Here is a 17,258-nt window from a genome sequence, read left to right as displayed (position 1 = left end):
GTGTGGAGTGTGTGTAAGGAGGAAAGCGAGGGATGAGAGAGTCTGGCCCTCTAATACCGCCCCAGCGTAAACAGACCACCTTATAAACAGCCGCTCCTCCCTCAATATCCAACATACTGTTCTGGAGGGAGGGAGAAGGGAGGGACTGAGGAAGGAGAGGAGGGAAGAAAGAGAGGTATGGGGAGGGAGGAGGGGAGGGAGGGGAGGGAGGAGGGAAAGGAGGGTAGGAAGGAGGGGAACAGCAAGGCGAGAGGGAGAGGGCAAAGGAAAACAGAGAGGAGGGAGATGGAATGGAAGAGGGTAAGGCTGGTAAGAGGGAGGAAGATAGCAAGGAGAGAGGGAGAGGACAAGTGAAAACACAGGGGAGAAAGAGAGGATTAAGGAAGGGGAAAGAAAAGGACGTAGACAGCAAGGAGATATGGTTAGAGCTAGGGAAGGTTAAAAGTAACAAAATTGTCTAGTGAGTTAAAGACAACGATAGAAAAACAGGAAGCGTGTGAGAAGAGGGAGTGGACAAAGGAGGTGGAGAGGCGGGGGAAGAGGAGGGGGCAGGAGGAGAGAAAGGAGCAAGAGGAGAAGAGGACACGAAATAAGAGGATGACACAAGAAACAGGGTACGAGACAGGAAGAGGGCACGAGAAAAAAAAGGCACAAGATACGGGGACAGGGTGGCTCAGTGGTAGTGCGCCTGACTCAAGACAAAAGGGTGGAGAGTTTGCGTCCCACCCGGGTAGCTGCCCTGCTGGGAGAGGTAGCGTTCTCCCGTCACCTAGAGGACTATATGATCAATCACGATTTATCTGGGGGAATTCATTTTGTAGCAGCCGTGGCTCAGTGGCTTAGAGCGCTCCGCTCTGGCCGAAGGTTCGGAAGTTCGAGTCCACCCAAGGGTCAATGGTTGACATCAGAAAGGGCATCCGGTCATAAAGTGCTACAAACTCCAAACCAAAGTCCCTATCCAGGGTTAACGCCTTAGCCCTTATCGAAAAAAGGGGACACAGATAAAACAAATAAAATATATTAATAAGAGGAGGGCACGATATAAGAGGGGAGGAGGAGAGAGAAGAGGATTTGAAAACCAAGAGAGGGAGGGGGCAAGGGAGATGGAGTGGAACGGGAGAAAGAGGGGGGAGGGGCTGGAAAGAGGAGACGAACAAAAGAAAGAGGATGGGAAAGAAAGAGACGAGAGTAGATTATAGCAGCGTTCGGGAAGATTGAGGATGGAAAGAAGAACTGGAGTTGGGAGAACTGAAGAGAGGCTGGGGTAAGACAGGGGAGAGAGAAGAGGGGACGGGTCTTTAATAGGAGAATACGAGGTGATTATCAAGAGTGAGGGGAGTTAAGTGCAAGACAGAGACGTTATGAGCGGGTTATCAGACTGATGTTATGAGAGGTGTTAAGAGCGGGAGAGAATTATTTTATGATGGGAGTATTAAGACTTAACGCTGTGATAAGGTGTTAAGTCTTAAAAGAGATAATATGGGGGATGCAAAGTGGTATGAATGTCACAAATCGGAGTTCTGAGTTGTTCTATGAGGGGTGTCAAGAGCGAAAGAGTAATTTCATGATGGGAATTTTGAATGCGGGAGGTGCTGAGAGTGATGAAGTGATGTATGAGATGTAACAAGTGATGGAGGATAAGATGAGTGAGTGAGGATACGAGTGAGGTGATAACGTTTTGAGGCTCCATTAAAAGTAAACCAGTGATATTACGAAGCTAAATGAAGAAAGCAAAGGAAAATTCATCTTGTCTTTTTATTCTTTTCGGAACAGATGGGAACAGGAGGTGAAGTATAAAGAAGACCAAGAACCAAATCACTGGAATGGAATCGACCTTCTAACATGAAACTATCCGTCATTATCATTACGAAAGAACAGCAGAATTATCCCTCTCTAAGCACACACAGTTTGCATAGTACTTCCCTCGAGTATATGGCACCAGTTTATATATCTTCATGGGCAATTTAAAGCACGATGAATTCTTACAGCTTAAAATAAATGTTGAAAGTAATAACCTCGATGAGAACATAATCATAACGAGGGATAAGCAAACTAATACCTGTCCACATCAACATACCTGTCCGCAGAAAGACGTAAATATACATAATGGAACTAAACAATCAGCTATTACACCATTAAGGAAAAAAACGTAAGAGTTCAGTACATGACAAGCGCACCACACAGAAAGATGGTATGGCATTTCTGTAAAATTATAATGACAATAATCTATGGGGAATAATCACAATGAATTCCCTGCGCCATAAGAGTAATGATCTAGAAAGCCGGTCTTAGGAGTGTGACGGGAGATGTGTGAATAGGAGCGTGAAGAGGGGGAATACAGTAATGCAATGGAAGTAAGGAACAGGCAAAGAGAAGTGGGAATGGATGCGTGGAGAGTGCAAGTATTTGGGCAAGGGGGAATAATGTATATATGAGTGATATTTTCGAAGTATTACCGACAGCGAAAGTTCTTTCGTTGTCTTTTTATCCACAGGGTTTGAAGATCAGTCTAGTGAATCCGCAACCAGAGACTCGATGACTTCATTTGGTCACAGACCTGTGCCATAATTGGCAGTTGCTAGAGATTTACAAAACTAACTTAAAAATCCGTCTTTTAGTCGACTTACGAGTTTTTTTTAGCACCACTTCCTAAATTATTACTGCTGAATATTACGTCTAACTATTTCTTTAATGTTATTTAAACTCTTTATGCTGAAATGAATTGGGTAAAAAATACACAAGAATACAATTACATACCAGACACCTAAATGATCTAGTAAGGCAGGAGAGCTGGGGTACTTCCTTAACCAATCAGGATACGGACGTCAGGTCTCTGTTACGACCCTCTGTAACTTACCTTTGATCCAAGTGAAGGTGTGGAGAGGATAGCCAGCAACGGGACACCTCAGTTCCATCTTCTCCCCTGCCACCGCCGTCACAGCTGCAAGGGGACGCGCCACGGGGGGACCTGGGGGAGTAAAGACACGTGCTGAGAGGAGGGGGAGGGGGGAAGATAGAGGTGGGTAGGATGGAGGGGGAAACAGAGAGGTGGGTAGGGTGGAGAGGAAGGTGGGTCATAGGGAACCTTTGCGAAGAGTGAAAAGGTTTGTTGTATGGAAACTGAAGATAGACGACACTAGAAACATTAGGGAGTCTACAAGCAGTAAGGTAGACAAGGAAAGTAAGAAAGTGAGACGGCAAACAGCCTTGGGAAGTGGGGAACATGAAGGTGATGGGGTTAGGTGTGACTTGTCTAGGATAGGGAGGAGGTGGGAAGATAAGCAAGGTGTAGGCTGGGCAGAGAGGTAGGGGTGAGGAGCCTGTGGAGAAGAGACTGAGTATGACTGGCTGAAGGTTGATAAATTTGTGGAAACAAGGGCAAGCAAGGGAAACTGGGGAAGTAACGAAATGAACGATAGGGAGTCTTGATGAGAGGAAAACATGGGGATGGGATTACGCATGATTGGCGAAGGGTAGGAGGTGGGGAGACAGGGGATGGGGTGAGTAGGGGAGGAAGAAAGACGGGAACAGGATGAGTAGGGAAGGAAGAAAGACGGGAACAGGATGAATGAGGGGAGGTGTGAGTGGGGGGTACAAAGTTTGGCTGGCTGGGGAGATAAGGAGAAGTGGGAAGAATGAGGAAGCAAGGAAATGAAAGGATGAAGGAGGATGTGGGGAGATGAGATGGTTGGATAAGGGGTAATCGATTCTGGTTAGAGAAATCCCAGGGAAGCAGGGACATACGAAGATGGACAGGTGTGATGAAAATAAGGCATGGGAAAGGTGGATCAGATAGGTGAAATATGGATGAGTAGGAAGAAATTAAAATGGAGGAACAAGGGAAGGTGGACAGGAAATCCATCCAGTATATCACCAATATGCCGGGACTCGAACCCGGGACTCTCAGGTGAGAGCCAGGCAGCATACCACTACACCACGACCAGGTAAAAATTAACTCTTTACCTAGTCGTGGTGTAGTGGTATGCTGCCTGGCTCTCACTTGAGAGTCCCGGGTTCGATTCCCGGCATATTGGTAATATTTTGGATGACTTTTCCTGTGTACAGGACAGGTTTCTCTTTTCATGTGGACGGGAAATGTGGAGCGAAAAGTAAAACAGGAAAACGACCAATGTGAAAGGAGGATGGTGAAACGGACAGGCATGGAAGAGTGAAAGGTGTATGGCGAGGTGTATGGAGAAAGTGGATGGGAAGGTGGACGGAAGGTTGACAGCCAAGTACGAGTCTAAGAAGGGAAGTGGATGGGGTGCTGAAAGAGGAAGAAGGTGGACATAGAGGTGGATGAGAAATATGGATGGGGAGGTGGGAGGTGCTGGTGGAGGAGGAGGTGGATGGGAAAGGTGAGATGGATGGAGGAGATGGAAGATCAGGGGGAAATGGAGGTGATGGGAGGTGAATGAAAGGGAGAGAAGGATGGAGAGGATGTGGTGGGAATCAATAAGGGTAAAATATCTGTTCATTACTCCTCACCCTGCCCTTGGGTGGGAAAGGAGGTCCGGATGATGATGATGATGACGATGATACTGTCTCGTCTATTCATAACATCCATTAACCTTGGTATCTGTTGACCACATCCCGTCATCCACAAACATTGCCTCCCTAAACCTACTCATTCCTTATTTTCACAATCTTTTCATCTTATTTGCTCACTAATTTTACCACTTTAAAATTAGACTTTTTATTCCCTGTTAGTTTCTCCTGAAAACTTCGCTTTTCTTATTATATTCTGTTTTCGTCACTTTTGATCACAACTGCCTCATATTCCATTTTCTGATTTTTATTCCCCCTTATTCTCCCTTTCTTCAACATGTTCTTCATAATATTCCCATTTATTATTATACTCTCCTTTATTCTCCCCTTCTGCAAAATCTTCTCCCTAATGCTTTCCGTTTATCATATGGACTCTGACGTTTCTTATATTCTTCCTTATCCTTACAATTCTGGGTAGTCTCCCTATATTCCCATTATCTACATGTCGACAAATACCAGACCACCCATCTGTTTATTTTTATTATTATTATTATTACTATTATTATTATTATTATTATTATTATTATTATTATTATTATTATTATTATTATTATTATTATTATTATTATTATTATTATTATTATTATTATATCTTTCTCTGTCTATTGCCAGACGCCATAATCTCATAAGGGGTGGCCATTTGACTTTGAGTTATTTGTTTTACAGGGAGGGGCACTAACCCTCCACCAACCCACTTGTTGACACGTAGGGAGAACGTATGGTTTGGTTATATGGTTACCACTCAGCATTGTAAATGGTTTCTTGGCTTACAGAATACCATTAGGCTTATATCTCAATGTAAAGCCACCTGTAATGGAAAGAAAGGCAATAAGAAGTGACAGGATAGATGGGAGAAATAGGAAGAGAGGAAAACACAAAGAAAAAGAAGTATAAAGGCTAAGGAAGAAGTAGGCAGCACTACATCAAGTGAGTGGATGATGGTCGCCACCACCTACCACCAACTTATTATAATTATTATTATTAAATAAATAAATAAATAAATAAAGGCTAAAATCTGGGTCAAATTGAGGTGAAAAAATTATAAGCATTTTACTCTCTTCTTGATTACTAATTCTGACAGATGACAACCATAAATACACCTACTGCTCTGACGGTTCTTAATCTCCCACTGCTCTTACGTATAATCCTTTAAGTACTTCTTCCCGGAATATTAATCACTCTCATCCCATACTACCTACGCACCATTTATTTCAACGTACCCCACCTGCCTCTACCTACCCTTGCCTATCTTCTCCTCCATCCCACATTCTTTCACTCCTATCTACCTCCACCTCCCCCATCTCCTTCCTCCACCCACTATTCCTTCATTCCCATCTACCTACCCTTGCCTATCTTCCCCTCCATCCCATATTCCATCACTCCCATGTACCTCCACCTCCCCCCTCTCTTTCCTCCACCCTACATTCCTTCACTCCCATCTACCTCCACCTTCCCCTTCTTCTTCCTCCACCCTATATTCCTTCACTCCCATCTACCCCCACCTTCCCCCACTCCTTCCTCCACCCTACATTCCTTCATCCCTGTCTACCTCCACTTTCTCCTTACCCCAGCCTTCCCCACACTCCCCGTACCTGTACCCTTCAATGCCCTTACCTCACTGTTCCTCGTCCTTCCCCTCCGCCACCCAACTCCTCTCTTCCTTACAGTTTCCCCGCCTCTAGTTTTCTTGTTTTTCGTCCACTCCCCTCACTTCCACACTGGTACCTGTCCTTCCCCTCAGTTGCTCTTTTCTTTAATTTTTCAACAATTGGCCACTTGCGAGTTTTGAGCTACAAGGAAGTTGAAAAATATCGACACTAATCAATTTTTTCGTACAGTCTTAGCACAAGTCGCGTTCAGAAGGGAAAAATATAGTGTGAAAATAGTTTAGACTTAATATCAGGTACTTGCTGAACAATGCTACGTTTCAGTTTAGCCGGAAATAAGGACTGTACAAATGACCATCCACATTTTCAGTGTTTGAGAAATTGCGTACCGGTATTATTTTCCTTACTTACGGCTAAATTCAAGCATAACATTGTTCCGCAAGTACTTGATGTGATGTCAAACTTATTTTCACCTGATATTTACCTGTATATCTTTAAACGAGATTTTCTCTGATACCACGAAAATTATCTGTGTCGACATTTTCAACCAAAGCTCTCACTTCCTAACTACACACTCCTGCCTCTTCTTTCTCGCCTGCATCCTTACCCACACCTTTCAGGCTTCACTCACCGTATATGTTGAGGTTGGCAGCATGTGAGGCCACCCCAACTCTATTGGATGCCACACACTGGTACCTGCCACCGTCCTCCACCCTGGTGTGGGAGATATTCACGTGACCTACCACCTTGCCCCGCGCACCCATCTGCTCACCCACCACCACCCTGCACAGAGAGAGAGAATCACGTACTGCTGGGTCTATAATTCGCGTACAGTCTCGCACACATCACACACATACGTCACAAACATCAACTCCAACATCACCACCCTCTGTGGAGAGAAAAAGAATCACATATAGGGGGTACCTTCAGTATGTTATTATGCACATTTAGAATCAGCAGTATATTTCCATACAACAACCTTCAAATCACTTACTATCCAGGTAGTGTGCTTCACATAGACAGAAAAATAATGTCCAGTTGCGAGCAAGTTCTGATCCACTCCATAACAATAAATAACGAAACTTGAAACCAAGCGATGTGATCTTGGAAATTCAACATTATTTTCATAGCATTTTGTTAGAACTAAGCAACAGCCTAACTCAAAATGAAGCAATATTTTAATCTTCGGCTGTACGTGTCGACTCAATATGTCGCTTTCATCGTCTCAAAACAGTGGCAAACCTATACAACAAACCCACAAGCGGAAGCTGGCAGGAATAGCTGAGCAGAAGCTCTACTCAGTATAAAAAGCTAATATTGGGTTGCGATAGTTCATATAAGGTATACAAAAACAGAATGTGCGAGAGGTGTGGCTAATATCAAACGTGTACAGGTAGTACTTATAAGCTCACCTGTCCGTCTGGGGGGGCACCGGCAGGCCATCTAGCGTCCAGGTGAGGGAGGGTGCGGGGTTGCCGACTGCCGAGCACTTGAGTGAGACTGGAGGTCCCTGGCGGATGCTCTGCTCGATGAAGCGGTAGTGCAGCACCGGCTTGGAGTCTACCCACACAACACAGGAGAATCAGTCACCACTTCACAGCCACCCAGTGTTACCATATCATATACCACATCCATCAAATGTATACAACATTTGCACCGTTCCCTGCTGTCCAAACTCCCTTGCTATGGACTAACGTCTTTTGTTCCTTTGATTTCTTCTTATCTCAGTGACAGGAAAATAAGAGTAAAAGTAGATGATGTATATTCGAATTTCCACTCAATTAACGCCGGCGTGCCACAGGGATCAGTTCTGGCGCCAACCCTATTTCTGGTTCATATTAATGATCTCTTATCTGTCACTCACAATCCCATTCACTCATATGCAGATGACTCAACACTACATAGTTCATTCACACTCAGACATCCATTTACAAAGTCTAATATCTCTACCTCTCAACTCAATACAGCTATCTCCATAAATCAAGATCTATCTACAATCAGTGAATGGGGACAAAACAACCTTGTCTCTTTTAATGCTAGTAAAACTAAATATATACAGTTTACTAATAGACAGATATTGCCAGATTCGTACATTACCTTCAGTGCTACTAATATTCCCATCTCCAAAAGTATTGAAATTCTTGGTGTCTCACTTAACAGTGCCCTCAGCTGGACCTCTCATGTCAGATCACTTGCTAAAACCGCCTCAAAGAAACTTGGATTATTGTACAGAGTCCGTAACTTCTTCGCCGATGAGCAGTTAGCTATAATTTATAAGAGTCATGTGCGCTCTCAGCTTGAATATTGCTCACCCTTGTGGAATGGTTGTGGAGAGGTTGCATTAAGACAACTAGACAAAATTCAGAATAAAGCTGTTAGAATCATTAACAATCCTGCCATTACATATAAACTACCTCCCCTGCAAGTAAGAAGGAATGTTGCCTCCCTTGCATTATTTTACAGATATTTTTTTGGCAAATGCTCCGACGAAGTTGCGTCCATGGTGCCACCTCTCCATGCCTTCCCTCGTGCTACACGGGCATCTGGTAGCGCTCATGACTGGAATGTCACTCAACCACATTGCAGAACTTCTGCCTATCAGAATTCTTTCATTCCCCGAACTGCATCTCTCTGGAACTCGCTTCCCCAGAGTTGTTTTCCTCCAAATTTCAACCTACAACTGTTCAAGTCTAACTGTTACAGATATTTTATGAACAGAGGACACCAGTAATCTGGTGTATGGATTATTTTTTTTTCTCCATTTGTTTTTCCTTCCTCCGTTCTGTTATTTAAAAAAAAAAAAAAAAAAAAAATGTCATTCTCCTGTGACTCATCTGCTAAATAAGACAGAAAAATTGTATATAACCTGAATATCTCTATCTACATAAATAAATAAATAAATACAATAAATATCTGTCTATCTATATCTATTTATCTATCTACCAATCTCTCTCTCTCTCTCTCATATATCTATCTATCTATCTATATTATATATATATATATATATATATATATATATATATATATATATATATATATATATATATATATATATACAGTATATATTATATACACACACATACATACTGTATACCTCTTCTAATTACACCAAATTCAAATGATAAGCTTAAGTCAAATCATCGGTACATTAAACACAATTTGTATGCAAATTAGGTGTAGATTGCATATGATCCCGGCGCGCCAGTCAGCCTATGGGTCTCTCTCTCTCTCTCTCTCTCTCTCTCTTTCTACCAAAGTCGAAAGCATATAATCGGACAGCTATGAATGCCCTGGGTAAACTGCACGTAAAATTAACCCTACTAGCTGGACATAAATTTTCATAATGATAGGTTATCTGTATGTTCGTGAATAATTTTTTGTTAAACTTGCCAACGTATAATAATAAAAAAAAGAAAAAAATAGACGTGAAAACTGTGTCCAGATTACGGTGGGATTAGGCACTGAAGGCACTGGCTCTCACTAAAAAAAATAATAAAAAATCCTAATCCCACAGTGTCGGCCACATTACCTCCCAGAATGAGCTGCGCCGCCTGGTGTGCCGCCCTGCCCCCCCTCACCGCCTGACACTGGTACATGCCGGGGTCGTCGTGCGTCACCCCGGACACTATCAGCTGTCGCCCTGTCGCCACCACTCGACCTGACCCAACCACTGGCGATCCGTTGTAGTACCTGAAGGGAGATGAGGAGGATGAGGATGAAGAGTTAAATTTGGCTCGTCAGTCGAGTATTCCACCATATTTTTCCAGCAACATCTCTCTCTCACAGGAATAAAATTATCCTCCTCTCCATCACACGACCAGATCCAACCACTGGTGACCCGTTGTGGTACCTGGTGAGGGAAACGTAAATTGGCTGGGTTAATGGGTTTTATCACTATATTTCTCCAGCAAAGGACTAAAATCGCCCTTCGCCAGCACCAACACATTCATCTGTCGTCCTGTCGCCACCACACGACCAAACCCATGCACTGCGATTCGTTATAGGACCTGGGAGTATGAAGGTAAAAACAGCTGGGTTAAGAAGACCGCTGATGCTTAAAATGGCTACGTTGGATCTTGAGTGGTAGGTTTTCTCAGCGAACTAAAATCGTCCCCCTTACCCTACCACTGGCAATCCGCCCTAGTACCTGGGAAAAGTTAGAAGAGGAGGGAGTTCAAATTAGCTGGCTATGATGAGATGGATTTCTCTTAGCCAATTAGAAGCTGCCCACTTACTCTATCACTGGCCACCTGTAGCACCTGACAGAGTAGACGAAAGGTTAATATACATCTGGTTGTGAGTAACAGGGTTTTCTGAGTAATTCTTCCCTTCCTGACTCCACCTGTTGTAGTACCTGATAGAGAGGAGAGAAAAATGGCTGGGTTAAGAAGAACACTGCAGTTTAAAAAGGCTGTTAATAATATCTGCGTTTTGAGGAGTAATTACATATCCCGTGCATGAGTGAAGGATCATGAAAAACTGCCTATCAATAGTGGTGGATCCAAATATCCCTCGTGCAACATCTCCTGCAAAATTCTCGGAATCGTTTTAATCAATGTGGTCCGGTGGGAGAGGCAGGTAAGACATGATGGGCAGAGGTCTATTTCCAGGGTAATCAGAAAAGCAGACTCCCTGGACGTATATCTCTTTTATTTACCCCTGAGCGTACGATACCGAGACTTATTTCAAGGGCCTTGGATAACGAATGAGGGGAAGAAAGTCTAAGGAATGCACTGTTCGACCACTTTAACTTGGCACAGATATTCGTCCTTTTGCAGCTCGATTCACGCAGCTTCATAACAGAGGACAATACTACGGCTTTACATCATTTCCGTAGCACGTCATACTTGCACTAAATATTAATGCCAATCTTTTATTCTAGCTCAGCATTCAAGATGGAGAGACGGTAATTTTCGGTTAAATGAAAGTGGGCAGAGTATAGTGTGGCTGTCAACCTATCTATACTTAACATGTGTAAGAAGAGCAACAAAAATTACCATCTGGCCTCGAGTGACTGAGTGACTACAGTTCGAGAATAACAAATGTCAACGGGTATATTTTATGCAATTTAATTCTCTAAAAAGAAATCTTCTGATAGGGATTCTTCCCTCCCCCCTCCCATACAACATGAATGTGTTTCTTCTAGGAGCTGACTACTAATTTGGATAAATGCCGAAGATAAATATTCTAAACCCAAGTGATGCCAGTGAACCATCTTGAGGAAAGATGAAATAGTCTGTAAAAAATCAAGTAATTTTACTGAATTTTACTGTTACAGAGACAAATATCGGCGAAATGTTTAGAGATTCAAGAAAAATAACTCAGAACAGTTGCATGTAGGAAGCGTTCAGAGGAAACCAACACACGACATCGCCCAACACAACACAAACCCACAGCTTAAAAATTAAACAAAGGCGGGGACAGCAACTCACTCCCTCGCCCCAACACTGTGTTGCGTGGAGGAGTGGGTCGAGGCTAGTCCCAGAGGCCCCCGGGGTGTGTGTGTTGAGGCCGAGGTGAGGTTGTAGGACACGGCGCAAGGGGGGAACTAATTTAAACTCTTGGTACAATTACAGAGCAGCCACATTACAACCCAGTGATGGCTTTGGGAGTGAGGACAGTGCCGTGGTGATGAGGCGAGAATATCGGTGTGGCAAATAGAGACTGGAAGATATTTTAACCACATGATGAAAAGAAAAAAATGGAGCTCACAAGATTACAAAATGGACCCAGTTTAGATAAATCGAGACTACAAGATTACAAATTGGACCCAGTTTAAACAAGTCCAGCTAATTTAAAGATATATTAGGACCTCGAATTAGCCTTAACAGTCAAGTGTCGTGGGGGAGGAGGACAGAATATCGATAAAGAAAATCTTGAAATCAGATGTTGCCAAATGGACCTTCTTTGTCTCATGCCGAACTAGATTGTAACAGACCTACGCCATCATGCTAATTTTAACTCTCGCAATCCGTGTAATTCCAGACTAGTCACATTAGGACGCATTCTGTATTTTAGCTTTGGGATTAAGGACAGTGAAATGGTGATGAAGGGGGGAGAAGGAGATCATATCGGTGGAGCAAATCCCGCACCAGACACTGACAAAATAAGCTTTCTTATCTCAGTCCGTATTAGATTTTCTTTGTAGCAAATTCAGACGAGATGCTGCAAAGAAGGGCTATCTTAAACTCTTTCTCCTTTTGCTTTCTGTGTAGCATATGTCGGCCAATGGATTATGCAAAATGGTCTCACCTGAAACCTTTCCATGTTAGACACCCTCACAGTATATGGGCCAGACATAACAAGCTCAGGATGGAAGAGGAAGTAAGGTGTAAGGATAACAATTAGGTAATGGAAAACAGCCAAGCTATTAGCATGAACAAATGAAAATGGGGGTGAATGGTTAGAGTAAAAACAATTCAGGAGAGGTAATTGAAAGTTACTTAAGGTTAAAATTAGGGTAAATCAGTAGGAGTGAATGAAGAGATGTGGAATATGGGGAGCGGCATACAGCAAATAATGCAGCCAGAATGGATGAACGAACAGTGGTCAGATAATAAGACAGAAACTAGGATGAGTCGACATGAATGCTACGTTAGAGCATGATATATCTTTAGCATGACACAAAAGTAAGACCAACCACATAAACCTAGGACGAGATTGTTTCACCCAACCTGTTTAACCCCTTTAGGATAGTAGGGGCCAGGGGTTAATATTTCAATCCAGACATTTGAGGCAACAAAAGCTTATACATACATGTTTTATCTGCCAACCTGCATGACGATACTAACCATGACAACGATGCTGCTGGGTCTGACGCGGTGCAGGTGAAGGTCGCTGTACCCCCCAGGTCGGCGGTCAAGGTACGGGGGGTGACGGACACGGTCAGCCGGGTCTCCACCAGTATCTCCACGGTCATCTAGGGGAGACATTATTATCAGAATTTGCATATCCAGAAATAAAAACAAAAAGCGCCACTGGTCTAATCTGATGAACGTCCATAGCACCTTTTGGCTCTGTTGATAGCCAAGTGTAGTTTGACTGAAAGACTGTTCGATTACTAACCAACGCGACTCATTCCTCCGTCATAGTTAGGGTTCAAATAAAATGTAACCAGCATTACATATACCTGTACAGGTCGTCTACAACAAGCAGTGACGTGAGCCATTAGCCATTCATTATAAACTGGTGAAGTCATTATCAAAACTTTTCTGATCACACCTCGTATTCACCGTTTGACTGTTCGTGGTATGTCGATGATTCCACCTCCCCCCATTCCCCTTGCCGTTCCTGTGTCTGAACCCCTCCGACCTTTGCCGTGCCTGAGCCCCCAACTCTTGCCGTGCCTGCCTGCCTCCTCCCCTGACATGTTTGTACCCCGTCCCTTGTCGTGCTTGCTCTCCTCTACCCCTTGCCGTCCCTGCCTCCCCCTTTTACCTTGGCATGACAGCCCCCCAACATCCCTTACCGTGCCCGCCCCCAATTTTTCGTGCCGTGCCTGCCTCCATCCTTGCCGCTGTTGTTCCTGTCCACCCACCATTTGCCGTGCCGATCTCCCCCTTTTTCAGCCATGCTTCTCCCCTCTCCCGTGTCTCCTCACCTCCCCTGCCGAGCCTGCAGTCACCTCCACCCCACAATTACTCCCCTTCCACCCGCCCCGCCACAAAGCTTCCAATATTCTAAACCCCACCAATACTTTTTTTTTTTAACACCCTGAGAGCAGTTTACAAGCTATTACAGTGCGGCAGGAACGGAGGAAGGGGGTTTGGTGTCCCCTCCCTTCCTCCCTCCCTTCCTCCTTTTCTCTCTCTCTCTCTCTCTCTCACACACACATTTCTCTTCATGTACACACCTTTTTTTTTTTTTCGCTGCAACTTGTTGGTATGTACAAGTCTACATCATCCGAGTGTATATATATATAGATAGATAGATAGACAGATATAGATAGATAGATAGACAGATAAATTGACAGATAGATAGATAGATAGACAGACAGACAGACAGACAGATAGATAGATATATACTGTATATGGGGTATATACATGGTCTACCTCTTGAAACAGAAAAAATTAAAAAGCTGGAATTTCAAGATATTATTGAGGGATTCTACCTTCTACATGAAGAAATACTTAAAACTTTGAATACTCTTTGTACTTCAATAAACAATTCTGCAGATCTATTTTACAATACACACACCACAAAACCATAAGACTGCATAACACTGCCTTTGTTCAGAGCAAATAGCGAGAGGGTAATAACTACGTAAATTAGATAGACGCTAATAATTAATGTTTGCAAAACTAATCCAGACAGAGGGTGGTGGTGGTGGTTATTCGTAGGTTCTTGCTATGTTCATGATTTATTAGCCCTTATTTGTGTTGTTTCTTATAAGTAATACTTGTAAGTGAATTTCTTCTTCAGACCTATCAAGTAATGAGAATAATGTGATATAAGTTCTGATTTAACGGTACTGTGACTTGTTCAAAAGGATAACAATACCCATAGGGAAATTTTGCTTACTGAGAAAATATGGAGTAGTTTCGGTAAAAGGGTTCAAGATGAGCCTAGACAATAAAATATCTTAAAAAAAAAAAAAACTTACAGTATGTGGGTACAGTATATTTCTTCCACAATACCTCCATCTTTCATTCCCTTCACATCTGATCAACTGCAGGTCAGATGGACAAGAAATGAATACTAATAGACTTTGGTTATCTATCCCTCCCTTCACGTCCTTCCTCTTCCCCCCCCTCATCCTTTCTCTTTCCACATTCCCCTTCCTCCTCCCCTCACCCCCACCCTCTTCCTCCCTACTTTCTCCTTCACTTCCCCCTCCTCCCTACTCTCTCCAGTATCTTGCTTCCTATATTCTCCTCCACCTTCTCCTCCCCCCCCATCCAGATTCTTCCTCCATATTTTCTTTTCCCTTCCACCCTAATCCTTCCTTCTCTCTTTCTACCCCTTCCTTCTTCCTCCCATCCACCTCCTTTCTCTATCCCATCTACTCTCTTTTTCTCCCCTTACTTTCCAAACTCTTCCTTCCTTCCTCAGATCCCCTCCATTTTCTTCCTCCATTCCTCCTTTCTCCAATACCCTCTTTCTTCTCCTTCTTCTTATTCTTTCTCCTCTTCCTTCTCTTCTTCACCCTCCTCCCCCTACTTTCTTTCTCCTTCTCCCTTTCCATCGCTCTCTTTCTTCCTCCTCGCCATCCACCCTCTTCCTTCCCTCATCCGTCCATCACAGTTTTCCTTATTCCTTTCCTTCCTCTCTTTCCATTCTTCACACTCTTCTTCCTTCCCTCTCCACTCTTCATAAATTCTTCCCTCCCTCCCACCTACAATCCATACATAGAAGGGAGAGGCTTCCAGTTGATCAATTTTCCCTTTTCTCCTTCTCCCTTTCTCTTCCTCCTTCCTCTTCCATTTACTTTTTCTGTCACCCACTGTTTCTCTTCAATCGCTCACCCTTCCTTTCTTCCTCCTTTCCTATCTTCTCCTTTTTCGCACCTTCTTTTTCTTTCTTTCTTTCCTTCCTTCTTCCCTCACCCTAACTGCACCTGACCCATGCCTATAGAGATTGTTGCAGTCACTCACTTTTCCGTAGGTCGTTCTTTTCCCTCTCCCTTCCTTCCTTCTTTCCTTCCCCCTCCCCTTCATCACTGCCACTACCTTCCTTCCCCCCTTCCCCTACTCCCCCTACCTCCCTCCAATTTCCCCTCAATCCATACCGAGAGAGTTGTTTCCAGTCGATCAACCTTTCCTTACATTTCAATCTCCCTTTTCTCTTTCTCCTCTCCCCAGCACCCTTCACCTCCACCTTCATCTCTCTTTCCCTCTTCCTGAACTCCATCCTCGTACTTCTACTTTCCTTCTCTCTCTCTCTACTTTCCTTCCCCCCTCCCCCCACAAACCCTAACACACCCACATCCATGCCTTGATAGTTGTCATATATGCAAGTAAAGAATTGGAGGACACCTACTAATTTTTTCCACCTCTTCCTCTCCCTTCTACCTCCTTCTTCCTCTCCCTTCCCATTTTCGTTTTTCTACTCTCTTCCCTGTTCCTCCCACCTTACTTCCTGCTTCTTATCTCACCCTCCACTGGCCACGCTCACGCCCACGCCCAAGCACACACACACACACACACACACACACACACACACACACACACACACACACACACACACACACACACACACACACACACACACACACACACACACACACACACACACACACACACACACACACACACACACACACACAACTCCCTTCACGTGATCCATGTCATCAAGTAGTTTGCAGCACACGTGAAGGAGTGGGAGGCATTTGCACTCAATCATATGCCTACCATTTTCTCAGCCTTCTCCTTCTATCCTTTCTCTTTCTTCCCTCTCCCCCTCGCTCTTCCTTCCCCCCTTCTTCTCCCGTCCCTCCGCCTCACCTGATCCATGCCCAGGGAGTTGTTAGCGGTGCAGGTGAAGGAGTGTGCGTCAGAGGCATGGGCGGCTTCAATGACAAGGACGGCGGATCCCATGGAGGGCGTGTGGGGATGGCGATCTCCCATTCTCATACCCATGCCCCCACCACTGTACGAACTCCACCTGGACAAAAAGAAAGGGGGGAGTTAGACTGGGGAAAGGGAAAAAAAAAGACTGGGTATGGGAAAGGGGGATATTAGGAAACAAACTAGTCGCCACCCTATTTTCATGCCCATGCCCCCACCACTATACGAACTCCACCTGGACAAATAAAGAATGGGAAGAGTTAGACTGGGGAGAGGGAAAAAAGACTGGGTAATAGAGGAAGTGACAGTCGGAAATGAAAAAAATAAATAAATAAATGGGAGGGGGGGCACCTTCCCTCACGCCCGTACTCCCACAGGACTCCACCTGGGTGAGGGGGGAAAAAGAAGTTGGACTGTGGAAGAGAAAAAAAACAAATCTGGACAGAGAATAAACATGATTTGGAAGAGGAAACAAGAGAGAAAGGGAATGCAAAGCAGGAAACTTGGGGGGGAGGGGGAAGGAGGTCTGGGAAGATAAAAAGTTAACAGAACAGAACAGATCGACTGACAGGAAAACAGTCCTGTCACCACACCATGT

The 17,258-nt window shown here is 44.0% G+C and overlaps 1 pseudogene; it reads right to left on the bottom strand.

Annotated features, from left to right (window-relative positions):
- Positions 1-2,836: 2,836 nt before the first annotated feature.
- LOC145407667 (cell adhesion molecule Dscam2-like) overlaps positions 2,837-17,258 on the bottom strand; it is a 245,115-nt pseudogene continuing 230,693 nt past the window's right edge.

Source organism: Coenobita brevimanus, chromosome 74 (assembly GCF_032717465.1).
Source record: "Coenobita brevimanus isolate Jiangsu-jjx chromosome 74, ASM3271746v2, whole genome shotgun sequence".
NCBI lineage: Eukaryota > Metazoa > Arthropoda > Malacostraca > Decapoda > Coenobitidae > Coenobita > Coenobita brevimanus.
The sequence above is the reverse complement of the archived record's forward strand: the minus strand, read 5'-3'. Positions and strand labels throughout refer to the sequence as shown.